Consider the following 5,863-nt stretch of genomic DNA (forward strand, 5'->3'; position numbering starts at 1 on the left):
TTCACGCGCCATCAGTGTTGCAGCTAGCGCATGTTCTCAGGTTGCCGTGGTCACGGTGAACGGGGTGAACGCGATGTGACAAAGATTCGCACATTTATGAGTGAATGTTCATCCCACTCATCAGACCTTCAAGTACGCCTCTACAATACTATAGTTGAAACTACACTGATTGATTGAAAACTTTGTTTCCACCATTATAGGAGGCTCCCCTACTAAGGTACGCAGGCCCGAGCAGGGGGCCGGGACTCTGCAACTAAAAGCGAGCGAGAATACATTGATGCTTCGCGGCCTCAGCCGCCAGGCGGATGGCTTCTTTTTGGTCTTCAGGGTTTGCGCTTTGAAGGAGGGACTCCCAAGCTTCTATGTCTAGGATGTTGGCGATAGCCCCATGTGAAAAGGGGCATTCCCATATGATGTGGTCTAGTGTGCCTCTCTGTCCACAACGTTTACATTTATCGTGGTCTCTGTCATCGATCTTGAGCCGCCGCGGTGGCTGAGTGGTTATGGCGCTCGGCTGCTAGCCCGAAAGATGCGGGCTCGATCCCGGCCGCGGCGGTCGAATTTCGATGTAGGAGAAATTCTAGAGGCCCGTGTGCTGTGCGACGTCAGTGCACGATAAAGAACCCCAGGTGGTCGAAATTTCCGGAGCCCTTCACTACGGTGTCTCTCATAGCCTGAGTCGCTTTGGGACGTTAAACCCCATAAACCAAACCAAACCCTCATCGATCTTGAGGTGGTGTAACCATACGGGGTTGGGGTAGTTTCCAGCTTGCAGCCTTCGAAGGCTTTTGGCCTCTCCGTTGATGTTTGTGTGGTGTTGTGAATATTTTCCTGCTGAGCTTGTAATATTCGCAGATGTCGTTGTATGTGTTTAGCGTCTCCTCGTGTTCTGGGTTGTCGAGCCTTTCTGCGCTCGTCCGGTAGTAGATATCTCGGGCGAGCGCGTGAGCGGCTTCGTTTCCAGACACCGATTCGTGGCCTGAGGTCCATTTGATTGTGATCTTACGTGTGATCTCTCTTGATTCGAGGATTCTCTTCGCCTCGACACAGACTCTTCCTTTCGCTAGGTTCCATATTTCCATTTTGCTGTCACTAATTATTTTATTTACATTTGCCTTCGTCCCGACGCAGGCTATTGCGATCGCCACTTCCTCAGCGACGGCTGCATCTCTTGTCTTTACCGATGCCGTGATCAAGGGGGTGCCACTGCCGTTTACTACTGCCGCGACTGCAGGTCCTGACTTGCCAGTGGCTGCGTCTGTGTATGCTATATACAGTGTTTGGCTCTAGTCCATTCATTTCGCTTTTGATGGCCTTGACCCTGTCTTTTCTTCGTTCTTCGTTGTGGGTGGGACTCATATTTCTTGGCATGGGTGAGATGCGAAAGTTGGCTCTACAGCCTTGGCTTAGGCTGGTTTTAGTATTTGGCCCTCTGTCGTGTTGGAGCCCGACCCAATCTAGGATTTGTCGCCCTGTTTAGGACTGGCTGAGTCTTTCTAATTGTGCGACTCGCGTGGCTTCCGCCACTTCTTCCCACGTGTTGTGTACTCCCATTCCCATTAACCTGGCTATGGATGTACTGTTTGGAAGGCTGAGCGCGATTTTAACGCTTTTTCTTATTACGGTATCGATTTGTTCTCTTTCTCTTGCTGTTAAGTTCAAGTATTGTGTTGCATAGCAAACTTTGCTGATTATGTATGCCTGTACTAGCCTTAGTAAGCTTTCTTTGAGTCCCCTGTTTTTGAGGGACACTCTTCTGATAAGGCCAGTGACTTGTGCGGCATATCCTTGCAGTTTGTGGATTAGGGAGCCGTTTTTACCGTCGGGTTGAAGGATGAGGCCGAGCATCCTGATCTGGCTCACCATGGGTACTTTTTGGCTGTCTACTATGATGTGGAAACTTGGTTTTTCCTTCTTACTTGTGTAGCCTAGTAGTTCGGATTTTTGCGGCGAGCACTTGAGTCCTATTTTGGCTGCGTACTCTGTAACTGTTTTGGCCGCGTGTTGTAGTTTCTCTTGTATTTCGCGTCTGGACCTTCGTTTAGCCAGATAATAAATGTCATCGGCGTAGAGGCTGAACTTGATGTCTGGGATTATTTTGAGCAGGGACAGGAGGTTGATCATTGCTATGTTGAAAAGCAAGGGGGAGAGTACCGATCCTTGTGGTGTGCCTCTGCCTTTTGTCTTTATGATTAGAGATTCTGCCTCTAGGAATTTTAGCTTGAGCCTTCTCTCTGAGAGGAGGCTACTTATGTAGGCACAGGGTTTTGCGCCGACATTCATACCCTCAAGTTTCTTGAGAATTGCATCATGTCTGACGTTGTCAAAGCCCTTTGTGAGGTCCAAGCCTATAGTATGGCCTTTATGTCCGTAGTCTTTCTTTTGTCTATGATGTCGTGTTTTAGTCTCAGCATGACATCCTGTGTGCTGAGGAGTCTTCTGAAGCCAACCATTTCATGGGGCCAGAGTCTCTCGGTCTCCATGTAGTTGGCGAGTCTTGTAAGGATGACCTTTTCCATCAGTTTCCCTAGACACGAGGTGAGGGATATATGTCTCAGGTTTTCTAGTTTCTGTGGTTTTCCAGGCTTGGAAGTAAATATAAAACCGCTGATCTCCATTGTGGGGGAAGCTCTCCCTTTTTCCATACTTTCTGCATGTATTTGATGAAGTTGGCGATAGAGTTGTCTAGGTTTCTAATTATTGTGTTAGTTATGCCATCCGGCCCGTGGGCAGAATTCCTTTTGAGGCTGGTAATCTCTGATCTGACTTCAGCTTCCGTTATGGGCTTGTCCAGCTCTGGATTTTCTAGTCCCGAGTATGTTGGATGTGCTTGGATGATGCTGTCTATAACATTATTGTCTTTCAGTTTGTTAAAGAAGTCTGCTTCTGAGCCCTCGAAAGCGCGTGCTTTATCTTCCGTTGGTTTATGCCCGAGCGGGTTTTGGATTGCTCGGGGCATAATAGGTGGCGGAAGATGCTCCACGTCTTGGGGAGACTCATTTGCTTCTCCATGGAGAAGCTACACTGAAATCTCTTGGGGCCAAGTGCAGTTAGAAACGAAGTGGTCTGCATAATGGTTAAAAAAAAAAAATTGTGTGCCTTCGGTGGTCACAGCTTCGAGGTGCTTCCTCATGTCTTGCGTATACCCAATGCTTAGCTTATATATGTATTTGCAACGTGTAACTGAACGAATGATATAAATGAAAACAAAAAAAAAGCCTAGGAGGACATGGTTCACCTAAAACTGTATGATGCGGTAGCGTTAAAGGGATCGTATAGTCACTTGCGGGTCTTCTGGCGCACTCTTTCGCAGACGAGGGCACTCTTGTTGCCATCACGTTTCTTTATTACACATTAAAATGTAGGACTGCGCGAATAGGACAATAACAGGAGATCATAGGAACGAAAATGACCCCACGAGCACATACTTCCAACTGTTTACTGACGAATGTAGGCACATAAACGCGGAACCCAGGCGCGGAACAACAGCCTATGTCACTTTTCACGTGGGCTTATATTAGATAGCGCACAATGATCATATTTTTCTCTTTTGTTTCTCAGAGCAAGAAAAACTCAAAAAACAAACTCACATCATTGGTGAAAGCCAGATAAAAAACAACTGGACAGTCAGATATTTTGCTAAGAGCTTCAAACCAAGGAACATTATAAAAAAAAATATTCGAGAATAACAATCACCTGTATACAAATAAGGTGAAAAAATAAAACGCAATGTGACACTGTGGACGGCAGAATGGAAAACAACAATCAACAAAAATAAAGGCGATGGTGAGATGATAAATGCATGGTATGAAGTACGTAAAAAAAAGAAAAAATCTCGCAGGGCCACTATGTGATCCAGCGGGATCCAGCGATAGCTGTTTAGGCGTTTAGTTTTGGGGATATTTTGAGGTAGAAAAGATACAGCACCTCATATCGCCCTGGTGTAGTGGATGGCCAGAAAGCAGTCTATTCTTTCCCGAAAATAAATTCGGGCAGGTCGTGCGTCTTTGTCACAATAATAGCCTGCCATTCTGGAGCGCCATATACAGTGGAGGCCCAAGAGCATTATGAGGTCAAATGGTACCCCATCCTCATTGTCAGTGCTTAAATAACGAATTCCCTGCGCGTCAAGTGGTAGCTCCCGAGTGGCTCTCGAGGCTAGAGCCGCTCTGTATGCTTCGTGAGTTTTAGTATGACGAAGCCAGACTCATGCTAGCTGACCACGACAGTGTCGTATGTACATAGTGTTTTGTGTGTTTTTTGTTGAGTTTTTTTGGTTAAATGTTATGAGCCAAAGCCAGGCAATAAAGAAAAATATCGCCCTGGTGTAATGGCCAAGTGATGCACCCCTGCAGTGGCAGGCGGCTGTTCGAAACAGAGCCACCCGTAGGCTTATGCGACCCAAGGTGATCATGACAAAGTGAGAGCGTTAATGACCGGTGGGTGCATTGATGACATCCACCCGGTGGGTGGATGTCATTAACGCACCCACCGGTTACACCGGACGACTACGACGAGAAAGCCAGGGACGGGCGCCTAACAGCTATCGCTGTAAAACAATCAAAGCCTGATGGAAACAACAAGGAACCAGTGTATGGATGAACATTAAAACCAGATGAAAGTTCGGGCCTGAAAGGCAGTTTATAGCCGCCCATGGCGCTGGTCATAGCATAAAAGCATGGTCTGAAGAATGGAATAGCAAGCATGGCAGGGTAGTTTCAAAATTCAAGCGGGACAAAGACAGCAAAGTGCTTTACTGATGGACATTGGAAATATCAAGGAACAAGTGTATAGGTGAACATTAAAAGCAAGTAAAAGAATGCATTTCCGAGCTTTTAAAAACTGTTTACAGTCAAGCATGGGACATGAAGCACATCAAAAAACTTATAAGTGGCGTTCGGAAAAAAAAATGTTTTCTTTCTGTGAAAGCGATGTAGATGGGGCGCTGAAACGGTTGCAAGCTTCGACTATACCTCCCTCTCAGTCTTACAGACCAGAGTGCAATGAACTTTTTTCTTACCGTTATCCTTGCCTTCAAAATCTTGCAGTGGTGTCCTAGGTGGCCTCCAGAGTTGTTCTTTAACGCCACATTGTGTTAAGCATGGATTGTGAAGTTATGCCCTATGTTCGCAAGGTCTCGCACGGCCTGAAGAGGGTAGCCGGTAAATTCGGCGTAGAGGTCCTTTTTGCGGCACCTTGCAAACTGTCGCGTTTGTGCAATTTAGATAAACCAGATAGGCGAAAGAAAAGTGAGTGTAGCACTAACCACAGGAACAAGTTTGTGCACTGTAGATCGAATGTATTCTATCAGATTCCGCTGAGCTGTGGTAAGGTGTGCGTCGGGGAAACTGGCCGCTGCATCGACATTAGATTATTAGAGCATGCCAATTCCTTAGCTGATTCTAGAGGGCAGCATCTGCCTAAGCATTGTAAGACCTGCAAGCATGACGACAGAGATTGCACTCCACTTTTCGGCAGGACTAAGATAATCGGACGCGCGAGGGATAAGAAAGAACGTGAAGTTATCGAAGCCTTGGAATTTGCGAGATTAGGGCCTGACAAATGTGTTAGCGAGGCTTCCATACACCTGTACCGAAAAGAGTTGGACTTTCTCGGATTGACGAGATGATTGTGGCTTTTGTCTTTGTGGTTGGTGCGCATGCGCTTTGTTGTCGAAGGAAGGAGGCGTTGGTGCAATAAACCAGTGGTTAGTCTGCGCTTGTCTCTTGTGATTGTTCTCTCTTGTTCCGGCCTTTTTGCGCAGTTATTCATTGTTTCCATAGTGTGCTGAAAAACGGAGAGATCATCGAGAGACACTCCTTATAGATAAACAAAAGTGGGCGACCACGCAAGATAATCGTAA

At 46.5% G+C, this 5,863-nt stretch overlaps 1 protein-coding gene across 1 annotated transcript in view; it reads right to left on the reverse strand.

Moving 5' to 3' along the window:
* Nucleotides 1–5,358: 5,358 nt before the first annotated feature.
* Nucleotides 5,359–5,863, reverse strand: part of LOC144135552 (uncharacterized) — an 18,585-nt gene continuing 18,080 nt past the window's right edge. The window contains exon 6 of the mRNA XM_077668196.1: nt 5,359–5,863. This exon is cut by the window's right edge and continues 475 nt beyond it. The gene's annotated coding sequence lies outside the window, so the exon portion shown is untranslated.

This window comes from Amblyomma americanum, chromosome 5 (genome assembly GCF_052857255.1).
Source record: "Amblyomma americanum isolate KBUSLIRL-KWMA chromosome 5, ASM5285725v1, whole genome shotgun sequence".
NCBI lineage: Eukaryota > Metazoa > Arthropoda > Arachnida > Ixodida > Ixodidae > Amblyomma > Amblyomma americanum.